At 36.3% G+C, this 27572-nt stretch overlaps 1 long non-coding RNA gene across 1 annotated transcript in view; it reads left to right on the top strand.

The window, feature by feature from the left end:
• Window positions 1–5478: 5478 nt before the first annotated feature.
• LOC141424028 (uncharacterized) overlaps window positions 5479–27572 on the top strand; it is a 116101-nt gene continuing 94007 nt past the window's right edge. Inside the window, exon 1 of the long non-coding RNA XR_012448827.1 lies at window positions 5479–5543. This is a non-coding gene — a long non-coding RNA (uncharacterized lncRNA). The remainder of the gene's footprint in view (window positions 5544–27572) is intronic.

Here is a 27572-nt window from a genome sequence, read left to right as displayed (position 1 = left end):
GAGCTATACTCCCATTCTTTTTGGTTTTGTTTTATTTTATTATTATTATTATTATTATTACTATTAATGAATTCTTTTTGGACTGAGTTTGAACTCAGGGCTTCCAGTTTACAGAGCAGGCACTCTACCACTTGAGCCACACCTGCAGTCCCTTTTGCACTGGTAATTTTGGAGATGGGTCTTGTGAATTATTTCCCCTGTCCCTTCAAACTGTGATCCTCCTAATCTTAGCCTACCCAGTGGCGAGGATTATAGGCACGAGCCACTAGTGCCTGGCAACTTTTGTTTTTATTTTGTTTTTGAGATAAGGTCTTGCTCACTTTTCCCAGGCTGGTCTCAAACTCACGATCCTCCTGCCTCTGCCTCCAGAGTACCTGAGATTATAGGCACGTACCATCACACCCTGCTCTTGTTTCCTTATCTACAAACTGCAGTTATCTTTCCAGACCTGATTATCTCAGGTTCTGTTTATTGGGTTAAGGTAATACATGGGAACATACTTAGTAATGTATTCTTTATAAAAGTGTCTAGAATTGTTATTTTTGTATAGCTGGGCCTCACATAGAAGGCAGAGGGCTGATAGGAGGTAATTTAACCTGCAGAAAATGGGAGTAAAGAGTTAGGTCTGGTCCAGAGCAGCATCAAACAGTTTGGCGAAGTCTAGATCATGCCTCATAGCCTCACCTTAGATCCTGGGCATCGGTATAGCTATGAGGGGTACCCAGGAGTGTCAGATTTTATCTGAGTCCAGGGAAGGGTAGAATCCAACAGTTAGCATCTCCCATACCAAAAGATTTTTGTTAACCACAGTGTACTCTAACGTGTTTTCTCAAAAAGGAAATCTTCATCTGTCTTGCTATTGAGGCCATGATAAGTCTATAATCGCTTGTGCTCCATAATGCAAAGGATCCATGCCTAGCAAAAACTTAGAGAAATATTTCAGGTAACTCTGAACACCAAATAATCATAAATTTTTAAAACCATATGCTAAGTGGAGAGCTGATAAAATCTTTCTCAAAACATTTTTTTTCCATTTAAGACTAAGATGGTTAGTACACAGGAGAAGAACAAAAGAAAACCCACCAGTTTGAAAACCTGAGGCAACAAAACCTTTTGGAAATTCTGAAGCGGTCATGTTGGGGAGCAGTTCAAGTTTTCAGGAAAGATTTAGTGCTTATTTGTTCAACCCTAGTAAAAGTAACTCAACATGTTTGCCCTCTGGAGTCCAGACTTTCGCACCTGGCCAAAAGGAAGAAACATATCAGCTAGGATTAACCCAGTTTTTACTGGACTATGTCTGGCAGGATTGCGAAGTGTAGGCATGAGCACAAAGACTGCATTGTTCCTATATCCTATTTACAGAGGAAACTAGACACCATCTTTTCTTAGTTTCAAATTTTCTGTTTACCAAACTACAAATAAAAGTGTGTGGGTTCTTTTTGGGTATATACCCAGAGTGGTGTGGCTTGGATCGCATGGGAAGATCTATTTTAATTTTTTGAGGAACCTCCATACTGATTTGCACAGTGGCTGCACTAATTCACATTCCCACCAGCAGTGTTAGAGTTTCTTCCTCCTCAACCCTCACATCCTCAACAACATTTGTTATTTTCTTTTTCTTAATGATAGCCAAGCTGACTGGGGTGAGGTAGAATCCAAATGTAGTTTTAATTTGCATTTCCCTCCTGGCTAGATATGTTGAACATTTTTTCATGTACTTCATATTTGTACTGCATCAGTTCATTTGTCCATTTATTGATGGGATTATTTGTTCTTTTGCTGTTTAATTTATTTGAGTTCTTTGTATATTCTGGGTATTAATCCCCTGTTGAGTGAATAATTGGCAAAAGTTTCCTTCTATTCTGTTTGATGTCTCTTCACTTTGTTGATGGTTTCTCTTGCTGTGCAGAAGCTTTTAATGTAATGCAATCCCATTTGTGAATTCTCACTCTTATTTCCTGAGCTATTGGAGTCCTATTCAGAAAGTTGTTGCTGATGCTTATAAATTAAAGTGTTTTTTCCTTATGTTTTCCTCCAGTGGTTTAAAAGTTTCAGGTCTTAAATTAAGATTTTGATCCATTTTTGAGGTCCCCTTACTATAGAGACACCTGTACACCCATATTTATAATAGCACTATTTCACAATAGCCAAGTTATGGAATCAGCCCATCAATGGATGAATAGATAAAGAAAATGTGGTATATATACACAGTGGGATTTTATTATGCTGTGAAGAATTAAATTATATCATTTATAGGAAAATGGATGGAACTGGATATCACCATGTTGGATGAAATAAGTCTGTCTCACCAAGACAAGTATTTTATGTTTTCTTCTATATATGAAATCTAGGGGGTTAAAAAAAAAGAATACGATAGTGAAAGGTGAGTATTAGGGGTGTGGAGGAGGAAAAGGGGGGAGAGGAAGGAGAGGTAAGAAAGAGTAATCCAGAGGGTGACTATGGTCAAATTACATTATATGAATGTATGGAAATGCCATAATGAAACTCCTTGCTTTGTTCAATTAATATATGCTAGAAATTGTGTGAACACATGCTTCAGGTTTTCTATTTATGAAATGCTGTTGGAGATTACAATTGTACTAAGTTGGAAACTGAGAATTTAATTACAATAAAATGTAGTAGTGTAGGAGGGAACAATCAGCCATAGACACCAGACTGCTTTTTCTTTGTTTCTGGCCTTTGGGGATGAGTTTTTTTTTTTCCTTTTTCTTTTATTATTCATATGTGCATACAAGGCTTGGTTCATTTCTCCCCCCTGCCCCCACCCCCTCCCTTACCACCCACTCCGCCCCCTCCCTCTCCTCCCACTCAATACCCAGCAGAAACTATTTTGCCCTTATCTCTAATTTTGTTGAAGAGAGAGTATAAGCAATAATAGGAAGGAACAAGGGTTTTTGCTGGTTGAGATAAGGATAGCTATACAGGGCATTGACTCACATTGATTTCCTGTGCGTGGGTGTTACCTTCTAGGTTAATTCTTCTTGAACTATGGGGATGAGTTCTAACCCTCCTCTTTTATACGTCTCCCTCTTTTCTTTCCCCAAAACCAGAGAGCTGAAATTTGCTAAAATTTGTTTGCGAAAGCATCTTATTTGGAAATAATTAAGAAGTAACCACAATTAAATGATACAGGAGTAAAATGGCTAATTACCAGAAAGACAAAGGTGACTTGAAGAATTCCATAAAGATCTAAAGAAAATCAGTTCTCTAAACTGGCATCGGATGTTTGCCTTATTTCTGTCAAATCTAGAATCTCCCTAAATGGTGATATTTATTGAAAAATGGGGTAGTTTCCCTCAGAGTTAGTGGGTTCCCTATTACTGAATAATTTCTAATAAGTAAAATTGTCTCTTCCATGTTAAGGCAACTCACAGAATAGATGAGGAAATCCTTATTATTTCTAATTTACCTTGAAATTATATGATTTATATGTGCTATTGGATTCTTAATCTTTTGACAAAACACCAAAAGCATGATTATAAACACATTTTATAACATGTAGTATATGCTATAACACAGATGGATATTATGCTGTATGATATGACACAGATAGATTATATTATACTATATGCTATGACACAGATGACTTCTGAGGACGTTGTACTAAGCAAAATAAGCCAGTCACAAAAACATGAACGATGTATGAGTCCACTTACGTGAAGAGTCTACAGTAGTCAAAATCATAGAAATACAAAATGGAACAGTGGCTCCCCAGGACTGGGGAGAGGACGAAGTAGGAGTGGTTGTTCAATGTGTATAGCATTTCAATTTTGCAAGATAAGAAAGTTCTGCAGATTTCTGGTACAACAATGTGAATAAATTTAACAATAATGTACCGTCTTATTGAGTGTTTTAGAACTACTCTTCAACTCCTGAAGACAGGTAAGCAAGTAGTTTATTTACCATAGATGGTTGCTTTCTGAAGGATCTCAGATGATACTGAACACAAGAATATTAAGACAAAGATGACATCAGTGAAACTTAGGCAGTTGCTTTTTCCTTGGCATTGATTGGCAGTGTCAAGTATTACAGGGGAAGGATTGGTGATTTTTAGAATATTCATGAAAATTTGGATTTCTGTGAAGTGCCATTGATACTCAAATTAAATAACCTGCCATTTAAATAAAGGAAAAGTGCTAGCTAATAGCTAATAGCACATCTGCTAAGAGGAAAATCCTAATGACCATAACATTACTTTTGACAAAACAATATTAACACTACTGATGATTACCATAATGATAACAGCAGTAACCATTTGTTGAAAGCCTACTTACTGTGTGCTAGGAGCTAAAGATTGCTATTCATGAGATAGGTGTGTTAGTCAGATTTCTTTACTATAATAAATACCTAAGGTAATCAACTTATAATGAGAAAAGGGCTATTTGGTTCACAGTTTTAGAGGTTTCCAATCATGGTTCCTTAGCTCTGTCATTTTGGGCAAAGCCATACATCATGGCAGAAACATGTGGTAGAGCTCAACCATTCACCTCATAGCTGTAAAGCAAAAGAGAAAATGAGGATGAGACTGGGGTCCCACAGTCTCTTTAAAGGTTAAGTCCCCAATGACCTACAGCCTGCTACTAGGCTCCACCTCTTAAGGATTCTACAAACTCACAATAATGCCATTTACTGGGGAGCAAGCCATTAACCCATGGGCCTTTAAGGAACTTTCCAGATCCATAGACTAGCAGTAGACGTCATCATTATTATCCCCATTTTTCATATGAAGGATCACAAGGATGAAGTCTGTTACTGAAGACCGTACAGTTATTAAATAAAAGTGCAATATAAAAGGCTCTTTGATGGCAGAGTTCCTACTGCCTCTTAGAGAATGTAAAAACAGAATTTGGAAGAGTGGGGAAAGACTTTGGAGTCCCAATTTGTTTCCTGACACACCAAACATTTCTCAAATTTTGAACCCCTAGAGTGCTTCCTCATTTCAAAAGATCCACGCCACTTCAGCTGAGGAGTATAAGAGAGACCTTTGTCACAGTTATTTAAAACTCAGAGTGTGTGAGAGTTTTGGCTTCATTAACTTTACATTAAGCCACAGCAGGAGGAAAGCTAAAGGAAAAATGAGTATCTGATAATCAGTAGTCTGTGCCTTGGGCAATATTTTCCCTTTGAATTTAAAAGAGAGGGAAAATAATATGTCTCTTTCAGTGAATGTAGGAAGGGGAAAATTCATAAACCTCTGAGCCTTTGTTAGAGACTCACACAAAGCAACAAAATAAACATGTGACTGCTTTTGACAAAGCTGAAGCTCCTTTTCTGGCTGTGAGTGAACACAAAATTACATTGGGGCAGGTTTTGTGAAAAGGGAGCTAGCTATCTTGATGTTCCTAACAAGCTAGAACACAACCAGACTTACACTGCTTACAAAAGCAGTGTGCGTTGGTGGAATGCTCAGCAAGTCTTAAAGGAAAAAAGGTTAAATGGGTGAGTCAGAGCTCATCCCTGTCTGCTGCCAGTCACACCAGGCCACTGGGATTTCAGAGAGAATTTTTCCCATGAAAATGAAGGTAAAAAAGTTCTGATTTAACATTTTACCATGCTTTATTATTTGCCAATCACTTTCCCCTTTTATTCTTACAAGTCCTCTATGGCAGTAAGGCAGGTACCTGCCATCTGTATTTATCTAGGAAAAAAAAAATTGAGCCAGCAAAGCTGTTTGTCTCAACTAAGCCCAGGGAGTTAATGGAGTGGGAATGGGAGTGAGGGGTCACACTAGAACTTGGAATGCTCCCACTGGTACTTTACTCATTTCTCATGAGGTCGAAGCAAACAGAAGAAAACAATGAGACCTCAGGTCTCATACTTCCGAGGTCTAGGTAAGGATATATGAAGTGCAAAAACACCAGACAGAGAAGAGACCATCCCAAGTCCATCAAAGTTAACACCTAGATTTAAAGGCTAAATGCCACATTTTGAATTCTTCAGAAAAAGACCCTAATAAAAGGACTTCAATGCAAGAAGTTTGATAGGGAGGTGGTGATTCCAGAAAAACAAAACAAAACAGAGCAAAACAGGTGAGAATGGGAAATTGAGAAAGGGAATGGAAGTCATCATAATCATGATGCTTAATCAACTGGAGCTGTTGTCATCGGGGGGACTCAGAGAGTCAATGTAGAAATTGTACTTTACAGTTAGCTCATCCAGGAGGGGAGGGTTAAGGAATGCTGAAAAAAGTTGATAAATATCCTCAACCAATGATCATTCTCTCTCTCTATATTTCCCACTCATATGGAAAAACTAAAAACCAAACCAAGACTCTTGGCTTCTAGATAATCTCTCTCTCTCTCTCTCTCTCTCTCTCTCTATATATATATATATATATATAAATTTCCAGTGATGTGATGTATACAATAGTGCTCATTCTGTGTTGTTTTTTGTATTGAAGTAAATACATGACAATATAGATGTCATGTATTTTACTTTAATTTTAAAAATGTTTTGATTATTATTGATTCACATGTAGTAATAAGAGAGAAGTCCTAGGTAGCAAATTCTCCCAATGATAATATACACACTTTATACCTATATATACTGTGTGTGTGTGTTAGTCCATTTTTTGCCGTTATCACAAAACACCTGAGACTGCATTCTTTATAAAGAAAAGAGTTTTATGTACCTCAGAGTTCTGGAGATTCAAGAGCATGGTGCTAGCCTCTGCTGTGGTTAGTCTTCTGGTTACCTCACAAGATGGCAGTGAATCATGGTGAGAGTCCCTGAAAGAGATAGCACAGCGAGACAAGAAGCCAGAGACATTCAGGGTCCAGGCTTGCTCTTTTTTGTACTAACTCTCTCATGAGAATAAGCAGCATCCCATCAGAACGACATTAACCTCCAGGGTGGTGCTATGAATGACCTGAACACTTTTCACAAGGCCCCACCTCTGACAGGTTCCACTACCACCTCTGCACATCACCATACTGAGGACCAGGCTTCTAGCACAGGAACCATGGGGTACACACCTACCTTGTATGCCAATCATAGCAGTACAGCATCAAAGCCAAAATATCCATACTGTGCATTTTCATCACTACAGAGATTCCTTGCATTGCCTGTTTAGCAGTCATGTCCTCTTTCCTCACCCTGACCCCTCCTCCCTCTCCCTTAACCCCTGGCAACCATTTTTCTCTTTTATTGTGTATTTTAGGAATGTCTTAGAAGCCCGGCACCAGTGGCTCATACCTGTAATCCTAGCCACTTGGGAGGCTGAGATCAGGAAGATTGCAGTTCCAGGCCAGCCTGAGCAGATAGTTCATGAGACCTCATCTTGAACAATAGCTGGGCATAGTGATGTGTGCCTATCATCTCAGTGATAGTGGAAAGCATAAAATAGGAGGATCCTGATCCAGGTCTGCCTGGGCAAAAAGCAAGACTCTATTTCCAAAAAAAATCAGAACAAAAGGGGCTGGAGGTGTGATTCAAGCTCTAGAGCACCTGTCTAGCTTGCTCAAAGCCCTGAGTACCACAGAATGTCCTAGAAATGTAATTGTACCTTTGGGAATTAAATGTTTTTAATGAGTATAAGTCTCTGGAAATTCATTCAAATTGTATACATTGATATTTCACACATTTTATTGTTGATAGTATTTCATGTTATAGATGTCACAGATTTTGACTATTTCAGCTACTGAAAGACAGCTGGTATTTTTCTCATGTCTTGCTATGGCAAACAAAGTTGCTATGCTCATTTGTATACAGAATTTTGTGTGAACCTAAGTTTTCATTTCCCTGGGATAAATGCCTGGGAGTGTAACTGTTAGGCTATATGATACTTTCATGTTTAGTTTTTTATTTAACTACCAAACTGTTTTCCAGAGTAGATCTAACATTCTGCATTTATCACAGCAATGCATGAGTGATACAGTTTCTTCACATTCTCAGCAGCATTGGTGTTAGCAATATGTACCATATTAGCATCTACTTATACATAAAAATGTTTTGGTTCAGTTGTTTGAGACAGGGTCTCACTATGTAGCCCAGTCTGGCCTCAAGCTCACAATCCTCCTGCCAAGTGGTGGGATAACAGGTGTGCACCATCACATCCAGCAGCACTATTTTTTATATTCTAATAATTTATACTGATATGTAATTGTGATTTTAATTTGAATTTCACCAATTGCTAGTAATGTGTTTCTAGAAAGAAAGCTTTTTGTTTGATGGTCCTGGGGTCTGAACTCAGGGCTTCACACTTGCAGGGCCGATACTCTACCATTTGTGCCACACCTCCAGCCCTCGAAAGGAAACTTTTATCAGATATGTGATAGGCAAAGGTTTTCTGTGACTTGGTATTTTCTCCCACTTGCCTTTTAACAAGATATTTTGAAGACCAAAGCTCTTAATTTAGATGAAGTGTAATTTATAAATTTTTCCTCTTATTGATTAATGCTTCTTGTGTCAAGTCTAAGAACTCTTTGGCTAGTCCTAAGTCTGAAATATTTCATCCCGTGTTAACTTCTGTAAACGCTACAGTTTTACACTGCACATTCAAGTCCATGAGCTGTTTTTGTATAAGTTAATTTTTGTTTCAGGTATGGAGATACAGATTAAGGGTCATTTTTGTCAATGACTACTCAGTTTCTCCTACACTAGTTATTGAAAAGTCAATAATTCCACTAGTGAATTCCTTTTCTTTGTCAAAAATTAATTGGACAAATATCTGTGGGCCAATTTCTGTGCTCTATTTTCTATTCTGTTGACCTTTGTGTCTGTCTTTTTTTCAGAACTGTATGTTCTTAAATTCTTTAGCTCTACGCTAAGTTTGAATATCAGAACGTGTGATCACCAAATTTATTCTTATTTCTCAAAATTACTTTGAAAAATAAAGACCAATTCAGGTTAATACATATATACATAGAAATGTCACAATGAAGCTATTTTAAACAAATGAAATGTCTTTTTTTTTTGTTTGCAAAAATGGAGAACATGAAGGCAAAACAGGTTCTGTACTGGGTTAGGTTCCAGTAGGACGGGGGGAAGATATAAGGAAAAGGTGTAGGAGGTAAATGGTAAATATGGTGGCAATATTGTGTACTTATGTATGTAAATGGACAAATGAGACTTGTTCAAACTATTCCAGGAAAGGGGGAGGGATAAAGGAGAATGATGAAGGGGTGAGTTATACTATGATATATTATAAGAACTTTTGTAAATGTCACAATGTACTCCCAGTACACCAACTATAAAAAAATTAAAAAGCAAAAAAAAAACCAAAAAAACAAAAAGAGAAAAACCTTAAGCCTTTCCTTTTCCATGTAAATTTAAAATAAGTTAATGTATGTCTACATGGAATTTTCCAAGTGTTTTTATTGTTAGTGTTTGGTTGTCTTATAGACTCCTTGGAATTTTCTACATCATCATAATGTAATTTACAAATAAAGACAAACTGATTTCTTCCTTTCCAATTTGTGTGTTTCCTTTTCAAGCCTCATTACCATAGCAACTAAAACTTCCAGTACTGTGTTAAATGAAACTGGTAATATCTTTGCCTTTTTTCTGATCTTGATGGAAAGCATTATTTTATCCAAGGATATGATGCTGATTATAGGTGAGTTGTAGATGCTCTTTATGTGGTTGGAAAAGTTTCCCTCTTTTCCTAGTGTACTGAGAGATTTCATTACGATGGAAGTTGAATTTTGTTGATTTCTTTTTTCTTTGTCAGTGATGGTGATCATATGATTTTTCTTCTTCAGCCAGTTGTGGTGAATCACATTTATTGATTTTTGAATACTGAGTCAGCTTGCATATGTGGAATAAATTCAATTTGGTCATGATGTATTCCTTTTATAAAATGTTTGGTTAGATTTGCTAAAATTTTATTGAGTTTTGCTTTTCACTAGGACCTAAGAATTTCAGGTTTGTGGAACCTATGACACATAGATTTCTTTTCCTTAGTTAGGAGAAAGTAAATGTGGTTTTAAGGTTCTGGGAAAGGATCCTACAGGACATGCTCTTATGCTTTCTGATGACTAAAAAAATTAAGAGAGAACAAATTATTTTATTGTACAACCAGAAATAAGCAGTATAAAATGGATACCACCTACAGGAAAACAATGCCCTGGCAGGTTTAGACCTTGGTGAAAAGAGTGGTCCAGACATCTCCAAATATAGGCCTTGCAAACAGTAAGATGCAGAAATGTTGGGACTCGCACTTTTCCTTGTCACCCATCTCTCCTGCATTTTCCACATCCCACTCTTTGCTAAGTCCTATCATCAGGCCTATTTTCAAAATGTTTAAAATCATAAAACACCTAAAAATTTTAACATAAATATATAACATGTAAATAAAAACATATATAATCCTATGTACTTGGGAAGCAGAGATTGGGAGAATTGCAGTTCGAGGCTAGCAGGGGCAAAAAAGTTCAAGAGACTCTACCTCAACCAAAAGAGAAGCTAGGCATGGTAGTGTGCACTGTCATCCCAGCAACACAGGAAGCTTAAATAGAAAGATCATGGTCCAGGCTGACCTGGTCATAAAATGTGAGACCCTATTCAAAGAATAACTGAAGCAAAAAGGACTGGGGCATGGCCCAAGTGGTAGAGGGCTTGCCTCACAAGTGCAAGACCCTGAGTACAAACCCCAGTACTGCCAAAAAAAATCTATGAATATAGATAAATAGATAGATGATAGGTTGATCAAAGTTGTTCTGGTACAAGTGGAATAGCTGACAAAGAGATTCAAACCCACATCAGTTTTTCTCTGCCACCATTTTTAAAATCACTCTCTTAATCCATGTTCTCCTAAAAAATAGGTCAGACAGTTGCTTGAGGGGAGAGGAAATACTTAAGTAAGTCAAGTTATTTTTATTAAAATTGCATAGTTTTTAAAGTCTGGAGATGGCAGCAGATTCAGAATCACTACAAACTGCAGACTTTCTACCCACCTTTACAATCTAAATAAAATGGAACAGTGTTCAGGAATGGAGGAGAATGTGCAGAAAGTATGTCGGCATTGAAGGTGAACTCCAAACCAAGTTCAGGCTGCAAACACGAGTTTGCTCTGTGAGCCTTAAGACTCTCTCCTTCCTTGCCTGTGCTGTTGTCTTTTTGATCAGTTTGAATTCAGTGACTTCATGTCACCATGATCTGTGTTTGAAGGGGAGATTTTGAGAGATTGAAGCTGAAGTTTTAGTAATTGTCACTATATAAATACATGAGCTCTAAACTAGAAGTGACCAACAAAAAATACAAGTGTCAAGGTGGGATTATAGGATTTTATTTCTGTATGATTTGCATGTGTGTGTGGGGAATTGAACCCAGGGTCTCATACATGTTAAGTTTGAGCTACAACCCCATTTCTCTGCAAGAATTTTGGCAATAATATTCAAATTTAGAATTTAGAGTTTAGTAAATTGTATCCCATAATTATAGCTTTGATTGAAAGAAAAAAATGTAACTTGGATTTTAGATAGTCCATTTACTTACCTGCCAAGGGGGGATACAAGAATTATTGTGGAATAAGACCTTTTACTTACCTCCTAACGTCAGTGCCCCAATCAGAGAGCACAACACATTTAGGGCTTTGCTGAATGTAAAGAAAGTTTTCTGTGTAATTGATTTAATGTAATTGATTCTATGTAAGTGATTGACAAGACAGAAACAAAGAAAGACTAGCTCTGGCCTAGGAAAGAATCTTATTTTGAGGCAGGATGTTAAATTCAACCCTTAGTCCTGGATTTAATTATAAACAATGTGATTTTGAACAAATTACTTCATATCTCTAGTCACAATTTTCCTTCCTGTAGAACTAATATTTACCTCCAAAGGGTATGTTTTTTTAAGTGCTTCAAAGATGCATCTGCATCTGTCACATTAAAGCAGAGCTCTTTCTTGGGTACAACTAAGCAGCTATTGCCATTTGCTGGAATTCATATATGGGCATTACTCATGAAAACATTTTATAAATTGTTTCCTGAATTTGGCTGAGCATTGAGGTTTTAAAGACAAAGAGATTTAGATCATTTCAGACTAAGTAAATGAGAATTTCTATGGGCAGAATGTAATACTGAGTACTTTTGTTTTTTTTTCTTTTGGTGGGACTGGGATTTGAACTTGGGCTTTGCCCAGGTTCTCTACCACTTGAGCCATACCTCTAGTCAATTTTACCCCAGTTACTTTGAAGATAAGGTCTCACAAACTGTTTGTCTACACTGGCTTCAAACTGTCATCTTCCCAGTCTCAGTCTCCCAAGTAGCTAGAATTACAGGCATGAGCCACTGGTGCCTAGCTAAGACTCACTACTTTAAAAACTCTCCAAGGTGACTTTGATGATTGGCCAGCATTGGGGAAACAGCAATTTTTCAGACTTTAAAGTGAGTCACCCAAGGACCTTGTTCAAATGAAGTTTCCAGCTGAGTAGACCTGGGCTTGGGGCTGGAACTCTGAGTTTCTAAGGAGCCCCCAGGGATGTGGATAGTGTGCATCTGAAGAACACAGTTCAGGTTAAGGGATGCCCAGATATCTGGTAAGACATCATTTCTGGATGTGCATGTGAGGGTGTTTGGGGAAGGCATTATTATTTGAAGTATCCTTTTATTTATTTATTTTTTTGGTGGTACCAGGGTTTGAATTTAGGGCTTTACCCTGGTGAAGCAGGCACTCTATCACTTGAGCCACACCTCCAGGCAACATTACTATTTGAATCAATGGGATGAGTAAAGAAGAGAGCTCTTAGTAATATGGGTGTCATTTTTCAATTTGCTGACAACTCAAATAGAACAAAAAAGCAGAGGAAGTTTAGTTCATTCTGTCTTCTGGAGTTAGAGATCCATTTTCTTTTTGCTCTCAGACTTCAAAACTCCAGACTCCCAGACCATCAACCTCAAGACTGAGTTGACTGAGAGTTACGCTACTGGCTTCCACCAATTTCCATAACAGATCCCTTATTATCATTCTTTCTAAACATCTCTGAAGAACCCTGAGAAATACAAAGCTATTGGAATAATCAGTTGGATGTTTTGAAAAAAATGAAATTATATCTAACATAGCTAATTTTATCTAAGAAGATTAGACCTGACTTGAATATAAACTTATTTTTTGACTGTTTCTTTTTTAAAAAAAGTTATTAGCATATAATAGTTGTGCGGGGGGGGGATTACATTGTGATATTTACATATGTGGTTACAATGAATATATACTTATTTATTTATAATTTTTTATTAGTGTATATTAATGATACACAGTAAGGTGTTTCATTGTGATATTTCCACACTTGTGTGTAATGAACTGGCTTATTTCACTTAACATGATGATCCTTAGTTCCGTACATTTTCCTGCAAATGACATCAATTTATTCTTCATAAAATGGCTGAATAAAATCCCATTGTGTCTATAGACATTTTCCTTATCCATTCAATCTGTTAATGGGCATCTAGACTGATTCCATAATTTGGCCATTGTGAATACTGCCATAACAAACATGGTATCACTACAGTAAACTGGCTTTGGGGGTATTTGTCCAGGCTGGCCAGTTTGGGGTGTATACTCAGAAGTAATATGACTGGATCATATGGAAGACCTACTTTTCATTTCTTTGAGGAACGTCCATACTGGTTTCCATAGTGGCTTAACTAATTTACAGTTCTATCAGCGGTGTATAAGGGTTCCTCCTCTCCACATCCTCCCTAGCACTTGCTTTTTTTTTTCCTTCATGATAGTCATTCTGACTGGGGAGAGGTGGAATCTCAATGTAGATTTGATTTCAATTTCCCTAATGTCCAAAAGTGTTGCACAATTTTCATGTGTTTATTGGCCATTTGTACTTCTGCACTTGAAAATGTCTGTTCGGTTCTCTTGTCCATTTAATTACAGGGTTACTTTCTCCTTTGTTACTTAATTTTTTGGATTCTTTATACATTCTAGATGTTAATCTGTTGAGTGAATAGCTGGCAAAGATTTTCTGTCATTTTGTAGATCATCTTCACTCTGTTGACAGTTCATTTGCTGTGCAGAAACTTTTAAGTTTGATTAAGTCTTGTTTGTGAATTCTTGTTCTTATTTCCTGAGCTATCAGAGTCCTATTGAGAAAGTCATTGCCTCTGTCTGTATTTTGAAGTGTTTCCTCTAATAGTTTTGAAGTTTGGGGTCTTATGTTAAGGTTTTTGATCCATTTTGAATTGATTTTTATATAGAGAGATAGGGATCTAGTTTCAGCACTCTACATATGGATATCCAGTTTCTCCAAAACCACTTGTTAAAGAAGCAGTCCTTCCTCCAATGCATGCTTTTGGTATTTTTGTTGGGAATCAGATGGATGTGGCTACTTGGGCTTATTTCCATATCTTCTATTGTGTGGCATTGGTCTACATGTTTGTTTTTTGTGCTGGTACCATGCTGTTTTGCTTACTACAGCTCTGTAGTATAGTGTGAAGACAGGTATTGTCAATTTTAACTCAAAATGGATCAAGGATCTTAATATCAGACCTCAAACTCTAAAGTTGGTACAGGAAAGAGTGGGAAATACTTTGGAACTAATAGGTATAGGCAAGGACTTTCTCAATAGAACCCCAGCAGCTCAGCAACTAAGAGATAGCATAGATTAATGGGACTTCATAAAACTAAAAAGCTTCTGCTCAACAAAAGAAATGGTCTCTAAACTGAAGAGAACACCCACAGAGTGGGAGAAAATATTTGCCAGCTACACATCAAAGGACTGATAACCAGAATATATAGGGAACTCAAAAAACTAAATTCTCCCCAAATTAATGAACCAATAAAGAAATGGGCAAGTGAACTAAAGAGAAATTTCTCAAAAGAAGAAATTCAAATGGCCAAAAAACACATGAAAAAATGCTCACCATCTCTAGCCATAAAGGAAATACTAATTAAAACCACACTAAGATTCTACCTCACCCCTGTTAGAATAGCCATCGTTAGCAACACCACTAACAACAGGTGTTGGCGAGGATGCAGGGAAAAAGAACCCTTTTACACTGCTGGTGGGAATGCAAACTAGTACAATCACTCTGGAAAAAAATTTGGAGGCTTCTTAAAAATCTAAACATAAATCTACCATATGATCCAGCAATACCACTCTTGGGGATATACCCAAAACAATGTGACACAGGTTACTCGAGAGGCACTTGCACACCCATGTTTATTGCAGCACTATTCACAATAGCTAAGATATGGAAACAGCCAAGATGCCTCACTACTGACGAATGGATTAAGAAAATGCGGTATTTATATAAAATGAAATTTTATGCAGCCATGAAGGAGAATGAAATCTTCCCATTCACAAGTAAATGGATGGAACTGGAGAACATCATTCTGAGTGAGGTTAGCCTGGCCCAAAAGACCAAAAATCATATGTTCTTCCCCATATGTGGACATTAGATCAAGGGTAAACACAACAAGGGGATTGGACTTTGATCACATGATAAAGTGAGAACACACAAGGGAGGTATGAGGATAGGTAAGACACCCAAAAAAGTAGATAGCATTTGTTGCCCTCAATGCAGAGAAACTAATGCAGATACTTTAAAGCAACTGAGGCAATAGGAGAAGGGGACCAGGAACTAGACAAATGGTTAGTTCGAGAAGAATTAATTTAGAAGGCAACACACATGCACAGAAAAGCAATGCGAGTCAACTCCCTGTATAGCTTTCCTTATCTTGACTAGCAAAAACCCTTGGTCCTTCCTATTATTGCTTATACTCTCTCTTCAACAAAATTAGAGATAAGGGCAAAATAGTTTCTGCCTGGTAGTGAGGGGATTGGGGGGGGAGAGGGAAGGGGTGGAGGGAAAGGGAGGGGGCAGGGGAAGGGGGGAGAAATGACCTAAACATTTGCACATACGAATAAAAGAAAAAAAAAAGACAGGTATTGTGATATCTGTAGCATTATTCTTTTTGTTCAAGATTACTTTGGCTATTTCAGTTCTTGTATTTCAATATGAATTTTAGGATTTTTTTCTATTTCTGTGAAGGTCATTGCAATTTTAAAGGAGATTACATTGAATTTGTATATTGCTTTTGGCAATATGGCCATTTTAATAATATTTTTTCTGGTAATCTATGAATATGGGATATATTTTTATCTTCTAGTGTCTTCCTTCTGAAGTGCCTTTCTTGAGTACTTTATAGATTTTTTTTGGTATTGAAGATGGAACTCAGGGCCTTGTGCTTACAAGGTAAGTGCTCTACTTGAGCCATGTCCCAGTCTTTTGCTTTTTGGTTTATTTTTCAGATAGGATCTCACACTAACTTTCCCTGTTCTGGCCTCAGACCATGATCCTACTAACTCTAACTCCTGAGCAGCTGGAACTATAGTTGTGTACCATAATACTTGACTTGCTTTTAAAGTATGGTCTCACTAAATTTTTCCTGGTCAGGACTTGAACTGTGATCCTCCTAGCTCTGCCTCTCAAGTTGCTGGGATACAGATATGAACTATCATATTAGCCCTATGGTTTTAATTGTAGTTGTCTTTACCATCTCTGTGTAAGTGTATGCCTAGATATTTTATTTTTGCTTTTTGAGGTTACTGTGAATGGGACTGTTTTCCTGACTTCTTTTTCAGTGAGTTCATTATTGGTGTATAAAAAGTGACTGATTTTTGTGTGTTGATTTTGTATCTTGCTATTTTGTTGAAAGTGTTTACCAGATATAAGCGTCTTTTGCATCTTTTGAGTATGGGATCATATCGTCGGCAAATAACAATCATTTGACTACCATTTCTATCTGTGTCCTGTTTCTTTCTTTCTCTTGCCTTGTTGCTTTGGCTAAGATATCAAGACTATATTGAGCAAAAGTGGTGATGGTGTACAACCTTGTCTCACTGCTGATGTTAGAGGAAATACTTTCAGTTTTCCCACATTCAGTTACTGTTGGCTGTAGGTCAGCCATATATATGTACGTGTATATGTATATGTACATATATATATGTGTGTGTATATATATATATATATATATATATAGAGAGAGAGAGAGAGAGAGAGAGAGAGAGAGAGAGATGATCCTTCTATTCCTAGTTTCTTCAAGGCTTTTATCATGATGATTTATTCATGATAAATTTTTCTCAAAGGCCTTTTCTCCATCTATAGAGGTGATTACATGATTCTGCCCTTGATTCATTTATATGCCATATTACGTTCATCAATTTGTGTATGTTGAACTATCCTTATATTCCTGGAGTCTGTCCAACTTGATCATTATATATGATCTTTCAATGTGTTGTTGAATTCAATTTCCAAATGTTTTATTGAGAAATTTTGCATCTATGTTCATCAAGGAATTTGACCTTTTTTGTTGTGTCATTATCTGATTTGGGTATAAGGATAATATATATTTTTTCAAAATGAATTTGGAAGTGTTCCTTCCTTTCTATTTTGTAGAACAGTTTGAGGAGAATTGAAGTTATTTCTACTTTAAATGTATGGCAGAATTCACCAGTTTATTCACTTGATCCTAGGCTTTTTTTTTTTTTGGTGGGAGATTTTTTAAAATTACTATTTCAATCTGTTATTGAACTGTTTAGGTTTTTTTTTTTGTATCTTCCTGGTCAATTTCGGTAGGTCATATATATCTAGAAGTTTATACATTTCTCTAGGGTTTCTAATTTATATAAGTTTTCAAAATATCACCTAGTGATCATGTGGATTTCAACAGTGTCTACTGTAACATCACCTTTTTGCCTTCAATTTTATTAGTTTGTGACTTTTGGTTTGTTAGAATAAGGGTTTGCCAATCTTGGTTATCTTTTCAAATAAGCAACTCTCTGTTTCATTGATGCTCTGCATTAGACTCTTAGTTTTCATTCTACCAATTCTAGCTCTGATTTTTATTATTTCTATTGTATTAATTTTGGGATTGGGTTTTTCTTGTTTCTCTAAGATATTAAAGTAATCATTAGATTATTTAGAGCTTTCTGATTTTTTTAAATGTAGGCATTTATAGGCATAAATTTCCCTATTAGAACCACTTTCGTTGAATCCTATGGATTGTGGTATGTTGTGTTTTCATTTTCATTTGCTTCAAGGAAGTTTTAAATACCTCTATGGTCCTCTGATCATTCAGTCTTCATATATTTCTTTCATACAGCTTCTCTTGTTATTGACTTCTAGTTTTACTCTATTGTGATTATATAAAATACAAGAAGTTATTTCAATATTCTTGTGTTTTTTAAGACTTGCTTTACATTATAAAATATGACCTATTTTGGAGAAAGTTCCATGGAGTATTGAGGAGAATGTATACTCTGTGGCTGTTGGGTGGAACGTTGTAATAGAGATCTGTGAACCCATTTGCTCATAGTCTCTTTTAACTCTGATGTTTCTTGAATTTTTGTCTGAATGATATATCTATTGATAAGAATATAGTATTGAAGTCACAAACTATTATTGTGTCAGGGTCTATCTTTTCCTTTATGCACAGTGGTGTTTGTTTTACAAAATTGGGTGCACTAACTTTCAGTGTGTATATGTTTGTAGCTTTTATATTCTTTTGATGGGTTGTTCCTTTTATCAATATGAAGTGGCCTTTTGTCTGTTCTCAACAATTTTGATGTCTGCCTTGTCAGACATAAGTATAGCTACTCATGCTTGCTTTTGGGTTCCATTTTCTTGGAGTATCTTTTTTTCCATTCTTTTCTGGCAGAAAATAGTTTTTTTTTTCTTTCTTTGCATTGCAGATTGAATTTGTGCTTGCTTACACTTGAGCCACATCTCCAGTCATTTTTCTTACAGTTTCTTTTTCATGTTGGGTCTCACAGTTTTGCCTAGGCCAGCTTCAGACCATGATCCTCCTACTTTCCCCTTCCTTGCACTTGGGATTACAGGCATGCACACCAAGGGCTTGTTTTTTGAGATAAGGTCTTGCTAACTTTTATTTGGGCTGGCCTCCATCCACAATCTTCCTATATGTACTTCTTGACTAGTTTGACTTACAGGTATGGACCACCATACCAAGCCTGAGTCTTGTTTTTAAATCCAAATTGCCATCTTTTGTCTTTTAATTGAAAAATTGAGGTCTTTACTATTAAGAGTTAGTATTGAATGGTATTTACTAATTCTTGCCATTTTGTTGTTTTCATAATATCTTTGTTAATTCTCATTTGCTTACCTACTGTTTTAGTGAGATTTATACTTTCCTTTATTCTCAAGATTGTGTTTATTTCCCCTTTGCTGTGTAGGATTACTTTACTTACCTTCTGCAGTACTGCCTTAATGGTCATGAATTCCTTTAATTTGTGTTTATCATGGAAAGCTTTTATTTTCTTCAATTATAAGGATCACTTTGTTAGATACAGTAATCTAGGTTAACAGTTACTTTTTCCGGACCTGCAAACATCATTCCATGCCCTCCTGGATCTGCTGTCATTCCGAGGGTTTTGTGTTTTTATGTAACTTGTCACTTCTTTTTTGTTGCTATCAATATTATTTCTTTGTTTGTCATACTTAATGTTTTAACTATCATATGATGTGGGGAGGTTCTTTTCTGGTATTGTCTATTTAACATTCTAAACATTTCCTTAACTGGGAAGCCCATCCTTTTCCCCAAATTTGGGAAAATTTCTGCCATTATTTTATTGAATATATTTTCCATACATTTGGCTTGTGCCTCCTCTGCCTTTTAATGGTGTCCCAGAGGTCCTGTATGCTAAACTTTGTTTTATTTGTCAATTATAATTAAAAAATTATTATCATATTATTGTTGTACTGGGGGTACATTGCGACATTTACAAAAGTTTTTACAATGTATTGTAGTTGAATTCAATCCCTCCATCATTCTCCTTTATCCCCTCCTCCTCCATCCCTGGAATAATTTTGACATGTTATCTCTTTTCTTTATCACAGTTTGAATGTTTTAGTTTATCTACCTTGTCTTTAAGTCCTGGTATTCAGTCCCCTACTTGGTCTAATCTACTAATGAGGCTTTCAACTGAGATTTTTATTTGACTTATTAAATTTTTCATTTCCAAAATTTTAATTTGATTTAGTTTTAGAATTTCTAATGCTTTAGTGAGGTCCTCTTTCATATCCTAATTATTCTTCCTTATTTAATTCAGACATTTATCTGTATTCTCTTTGAATTCATTTAGGTGTTTATTCAGGACCTTTTCAATTTCATTGGTCATTCTTAGTACCATTCTTTTGAGTTCTTGTCTGGGAATTTCATCCACTTCACTATCATTAGACTTTATTACTGTGGAATGTCAACTTTTGGAGAAATCATGTTGCCTTTCCCCCCCATATTTCTTGTGTTTCTGCACTGAGATTTATATATCTGGGAACAAGTCACAGGGATTTTACTCTCCAGTATTTTTTCAGTTACAACATTAGCAATCTTCAATCAGAACATAGCTTCAATCAGGGCATAGCTTCAATCAGGACATTAGCAATCTTTAATTAGGACCTTTATAGGAAAGGTACAGTTTCTTATTACTGGACGGGGGGTGAGTAACTGAGGTGAGTTTGGTTAACTCAGTAACCAAACCCCTCTCTAGACCTGATCCTCATCACCACTCAGCATGAAGAAAATTAATTGTAGAAACAACCACAACTAACAGAAAAGCCCATTCTAAAAATGCAGTAGTAACCAATTAAAAACAATCACCAACACAACTCCAGTAACATTAGAGAAATAAAGGAGCAAAGATAATACTGTGTAAACTATGAAGACAGTAGTTAATATGGATAGGAATGGCAAGAAACTAAGATAAACAATACTAGTGAATAAAGAAATGAAGAAAATACAGAAGGAAAAGAGGGAAAAGTAAATAGAAGAGGGAATGAGAAAGACGGGAAGACATGGAATTGATTTAGCTAAAGGTAAAGTGAGAGAGCAAAATAACCCATTAAGCAAACAAACAACTAAAAACAATGAAAATAAATAATTGTAGAAGGAAGAAAGATGAGAACAAAGATAGAAACACACAGAGAGAGAGAACTAATCTGAAGACAGAAAGAGAATAAAAATGGGGGAGAGGGAGAAGAGCATAAAAACAGAGGGAGGGATTTAGGAGAGTGAAGAAGAACAGAGGATTTAAAATTAAATATTAAAAGCTGGATGTGGTGGTTCATGTCTATAATCCTAGTACTTAAGGGGCTGAGACAAACCCCAAATAAGTTTAGGCTTAAGGTGAGAACCTGTTTCAACAAAACAACAATGAAAAAGAGGACAGGGTAAAACATGTTAATGAAATTACAAATAAATGGAGAACTATAAAGAAGTATAAAAACAAAGAAAAGAGAAAGAAGAAATTGCATTAAAAATAGAGTAAAAAATATATGCAAATATTTAAACCATTAAGTCTGATGAAAAATGTCTCTATAGAACTGGGGCTTTGTTCAAGTAGTAGAGCACCTGCTTAGGAAGTACAAGGTCCAGTACTACATACATACACACATGCACACACACACACACACACACACATCAAAGGTCAAAAAGTAAGCAATCAAAGAAAAAGAAAAAAAAATAAAGTAATTTTTTCATTAAAAATGTCAGTTACATGGGCAGCAGTACAAAACCTGGATCTATACATATTAGCTTTTCTTTTTCTGGCCACATTGGCTGCATGATGCCTATGCTATTCAGCATTGTCTATTTTCCCTTGTGTGTTCACCTAGCAACCAGAGGGTTTCCTTTGTGGGCAGAGCAGCAATAATTACTTTGCTTGTTGTCCTGCTTCTCAGGCCTAGGTGGGGTGGATCACAAATTTTCTGATGGTAGGTCCTAGGCTTTGGTGCCTTCATGTGTTTCACTGTGGGATGGGGATGCCCTATGGCGATGCAGTGACCAGTGCTGTGGTGAAATGCTGGGTGCTCCACCCTCTAAGTTCCTGATTTTCTGAAACTTAACACCCACTTATAATCACTTGCTATTGCTACTTTACAGCCCAGATGGAAAGTGACTTGCATTCCCCTCTGCGACTCTGACCAGTTTCTTGCCACATGGAGCTTTCTGTGGTCCTCACTCAGTCTTTTCCTTGCAGCTAGACTAACTGTGGGTCAGCACTCAGTGGCTGAGCACCTAACCCTTGCTGTGGGTTCCCAAAGACAGTACCATGCAGATGTCTTTGACTCCTAAACCACAGACTCAAATGTGAGCCTTTCAAAATGGCTCCTAACCATGGTGCCATAACCAAATGCTGGGAAGAAGAGAGAACTTTCCTAGAGCCTATATGCTATGTGAACTCCAAGACCTCTGTCTGCTTAGACTGCAAATTCACTCTGTATTGAGCCCAGTGTCAATTGTGTTTTCCGAGTCTCTGATTCTTTCTTTCATTTCTGCCATGTTTGCTGAGGTGTGCTCTTTTCTCTCCTTATTCCATTCTAAATTTTCTGGTTATGTTTTTCTTTTAATAAGATTCTATTTATAAGGGAAACTACAAAAGCATATTTTCTGAGGCTCTTCCTCACCTAGTCCTCACCTTCTGCAGCTATGGTGCTCCACACTGGATACACTGCCTATTACAATGATCTTTTTCTCCTTCTGTTCTACTTTCCAAAATAAAGAATTTCTAAGTTTTGTGAACCATGAAGGCAAACATGGCAATGAAATAGAAGGTGAAAAAAGAAGGCAAAAAAGAGACAAAAAAAGCCTCATTGGTCACTTGGAAGTTACTAAGCTAATACCTCTTAATACTGAAAACCAATTTAAAGGAAAAAAAAATTAAGTACTTATCTTTTCCAGTTTGAGATCTGACTCATGGTAATCAAATAGCCCAAATGAATGAAAGAGAATTCGTAACTGATGAACTCCACAGAATAAATCTAGAAGAAACTGTAATGTTGGAAAAACACAACTTTGTATTTCTCAAAACAAATGACCAAAATGAATGTCAGTAATGGTTATGGTCTTAATCCATTTAGGCTGCTATAAAAATACTATAAACTGTGTGGTTAATAAAAGAAATTTCTTTCTTATAATCCTACAGGCAAGACACTGGCAGATTCAATATCTGGTGAGAGCTTTTTAACTGGTTTCATTTTTTTTACCTCTACACATGGAGGAAGGAGACAAGGCAGCTCTGTAGTTACTCTATAAAAGCACTAATCCCTTTATAGAGGGATTTATGAGGGCTTCACCCTCATAATCTAAGATCTAATCGCCTCCTAAGTCCCCTGTCTCTTAATATCATCAAACTGGTTATTAGGCTTTTTTGAATTTTGGCAGAGGGATTGGACATAAACATTCAAACAGAGTTACAAATGGTTGACAATACCATCAGATGAAAGTCTGATAAGGAACTTTGCTGTGCAGGAAGTTTGCCATCTGAATTTACTGATTAATCTTAGCATTATTAAAAAGGAAAATAAATTATGTATCTTCTGATGTACTGCTATATAAATTACACAGTGTCACTTAGGGAGTTTTCTTGTTCACTCCCTCTAAAAAAGTAAAAGCAAAAAGAAATACTGAACCTGAATTGAGCCTTTATAATCTAATTTCTAATTTAGTGAAAATACTGTGCAAGAAGGGCAATATTAAGTAATATAATGAGCAAGCCATTATCCAAATCTGGAATTTGGGGTACTTTGTAAGTCAAATTATCTCGTTTTTTAAAAGATCAATGAAGTTAGAAACATGAATTGGGGCTATTATAAGAGAATTAAAAGAGGTTTAGGAGATAATCAAATATATTATGCATGCTTAATTTGTACCTGATAAAGACATACAAACTTTAAATTTGTATTTTTGGGAAAATTGGACATATTTGAGAGTAGACTGAGTATTAGACAACAGTGAAAAATTATTGGTATTTTGTTAGGTGTGGTAGTTTTTGTTTGTTGCTTATTTTACTATGCTGAGGATTGAACCCAGGACCTTGAACATGCTAGGCAAGCACTCCACTTTACCATTGAGCTATAGCCTCAGCCTCTGAATGGTATTTTGTGTAAGAAAAAATTGTTCATGTTTTTGTTACTGTTATCTTTATTACTATTTATAGATCCACCTGAAGTCAATAAAGATAAATTCTCATGAATCTGAGATTTACTTTAAAAAAGAAATCACCATGAAAGGTGTTGTCTGAGAAAGAGGAAATAAGTATTGCCATATTGGTAAATGTCATACAGGTGCTTGGACTTTCTGTTTTTGTATTCTGTATTTTTTGTGTTTGAAATTTAAAGAAATTAGGTATCATGCAATAAGACCTGGCCAGAATATGGTCAGAAGGAAGGGAGGCAGGGAACTGGGAGTAAAGGCTGAGTCCTGGCCTCAGCCCAGGATGTTGCTGGGTTGGATATTAGGAATTATACAGGACCACTGTGTCACAAAAGGCGAGCTGCTCAAGAGGCGGTATCCAACAGGAGCACTGTGATCACAATTACTTGGGAGGTTGAAGTAGGAAGGTCGCAGTTTGAAGCAGCCCTTGACAAAAACAGGAGACCCCATGTAAAAATAGCTAAAGAACTGGGGAGCATGACTTAAATAATTGAGCACTTGCATAGCAAGAACAAGGTCCTGAGTTCAAACTCCAGTACTGTTAAAAAAGAAAAAAAAAAAAAAAAAAAAGGGCTTGTGCCCTTTAGACTGCCAACACCCCGGCCAGAGATGATCACTGGAAATCAGGCCAAGTTGACCTCAACAGACAGGATAATTGAAGGCAGGATGCTAACATTGCCAGGTCCAATCTAAAGGTTGGTGCTAGCTTGACCATCTCAGCATAAAACCAAATCAACATGTAATCATGTATTCGATTCATAATGGCAAGTTGCAATTAATTCTGGCATTTATTCAATGTGGCAGGAAAGATGTATGATTGTTCTTTTATAATAGTTTACATATTGAAATACATGATGAATTTAATCCTCAATATTTTATTCAAAATAAAAAATAAAAAATTAGGTGAGCTTTTTTTTTTTAATTCTAAATCCTGTCATTATTTTCTTCTCCTTTGAGGTTTCATGCTAAATTGTAATTACATAATACATCAAAATCTCATATAAATATCAGTAAATCTTGAAGGAAAGATACAGAGATTCAATGAAGAACAAGAATTCTTATGACTAAATAGAAGTCATAGGAATTTCATGGATTGGTGGGGCATGAAATTGACCTCAACCCAGAGAGCAGATCAAATTACACTAAGTAGGTATAACTGTGTGCTTCACCTTCAGGTAGAAACAAGCTCTTTCTCTGTACCTTTCTTTTTTTTTCTTTACTGTTTTGTGTTGTCTTTTCTTTTCCTTTTCCCTCCTTTCTCCCTTCCCTCCCTCCCTCCTTTCCCGCATTTTCAGATGGGTTTTTTTTTTTAACTTCATGGATGTGGAAAATTGTGCATAATTTTCTTGAGCTTTAGAATGGGAAATTGCATATAGAAGAGAAGAAAAATTGAAGGGGGAGAAACAAATAATTACTCTGACCTTATTTTGTTCTGAACTAAAATATATGCTCTGTTAAGTATATGTGGGTGTGTTCTAGCCATTAAAACCTCAGTGCTTTACTTAAAATGAGTTTATGCAAGCAACGGCATGTGGGTTGATGAAACTAGAAATTAGATTTCCTTAGTTTGTTATGTGTAATGTTTTACATTGACTTTTAATTTTCATTTAGTAACTGTATGTGGTTTAGAAATGTAGATATCCCTAAAAGTTTGTATTAAGCATTCACACTTACACAAACACACACTTACACATGCATGCACACACACACACATACACAATGGTTTCATGACCCACCTTCCTGTTTTGAGTCAACTTCCCAAGGAAAATTGCTTTTCAACATTTTCAACTACAGCTATTGCATGAGGGGAGTTCTACTTATAAGAAGTCTTAGTGGTTACATGGAAATAATTTACACCCAAGGCATGCCCAGGGTGCCAAGAATGTAAAGTTCAAGGGGAAGATGTAAATTAAGACCTTTTAAATATGTGGGATCAAGGGGCAAAAATAAGGCTCAGGGAAGCTGCAGTGTTTCAAATGTCCTTGTTTCAGTGATAAGGCAGTACACAGAGCTAGGTTTTCCTCCCAGGAGAGGGTGAACTTATTATGATAATTGCCTCTTAGTGGGACATTTCTTGGAAAGAAGTTTTAGCTCACAGACTATGAACATCAGACCAAATGACCTTAGTGGAACAAGACATTTTCCCCCTTTATCTCTTGTGCTTTGTATATGTTCTTCTTTCCAAGATAATAGTGGTTTTGGCACACTTTTTTTTTTCATTGTAATGCTTGGAATTGAACTCAAGGACTCTTTTAGTATGTGCTCTACCACTATGCTACACCTTCCACCAACCTTTTGTAGGTATGGGTTGTCTTGAGTATTAGAACATAAATTTTTCCTAGGAATTTAGCTATAGGGATGAGGAATTTGTTTTATAAGTTTTAAGGGTAGAAAATCAGTGATATGATAGCCTTACATCTTACATTTTTAGTCAGACTGGAAAGGAGGTACATGCATTTTTAAACTTGGAATCATAACTTTGGAGGTATCAGTGGAAGATAGTCCAAGATGTAGAAGCTGCTGAAAAAAAACAGACTAAGTTAGTGGAGGTTCCAGAAACAACATTTTCAAAATGATCCTAGGAGAATGTAACATGTAGCCAGAGTTGAGATCTAAATATAATTAGAAGCTGAGCAGTAAATGTTTTTATTTTTATCTGAAACAGCAAGGAACTAGGTGTCTTTAATGTCTTTAATTAAGGCTTCTTATTCCTCTCCTATTCTGTCACCCTGGTGTCTTTAGGGAAGATGAGAAAAACTGTAATTAATAATTTATACACTTTATATGTTCAATTGCAGTTAAGAGTGTAGTTTCAGGGGTTGGTCTTCAACCCAGTCATTGTACTTACATCTCATGCAAGAATCAAAAGGTCTCACTGGTAAGTAGAAAAACAGTACTGGAACACTGATCAGTTTGAATTACTCCATTATTTTATTTCAAAATTAATTTGATAAGTAGTTTTTAAGTTTACATTGTAGGGTTGTTGTAAATGTATTAAAGTTTTTCTTATGGGCAAATGTTTTAAGAGAGGGGAGAAGAGTCAACGGGACTTTACTATGTTTAGTTATAACTCAAAGATACTATTTCACCTGCAGCTTCCCAAATGTCAGAGTGACATAACTTAGTGGTTAAAAGGATATCAGTTTTGAAGACAGACTCCCTCTGTTCAAATCTCAGCTCTGTTGTCTTTGTGACCTTGTGTTTACTTAACACCCCTGTGCCACATTCATTTTCACATTATGTTTAAGTATCAATGTTAGTAGCAGATTATTGGTTTTGGGTATTGCATACTAAGATTTTTTGAATTAATCTTCCACTTCTCTAGTCTTTGGCCCTACCCCATTACCTATTTTTATCAAGAGTTATTAGAGTAGCCTAAAAGCCTAAATAAAGTTTCCTAGGCTTAAAGTATTGCAAGCTACCCAAATATTTTTACTTCGTGGCAGAATATAAACTAAACATCATTTGACTGCAGGTGTCAAAACTCATGGGACTTGGCAGAATTAACAAATTCTAGTTGCTACAACACAAGCCGAATGTTTATGACTCTGCCCCTTGGGTAGGACTGTGGTTTAGAAAACTCAAAACCCACAAAGATGGCCATATGCCAATCCTTTGAGGTAGAGACTTTGAAAATCTCTACAGAACCTTTG

Source organism: Castor canadensis, chromosome 6, assembly GCF_047511655.1.
Source record: "Castor canadensis chromosome 6, mCasCan1.hap1v2, whole genome shotgun sequence".
Lineage (NCBI taxonomy): Eukaryota > Metazoa > Chordata > Mammalia > Rodentia > Castoridae > Castor > Castor canadensis.
This window is presented reverse-complemented; position numbering and strand designations above follow the sequence as displayed.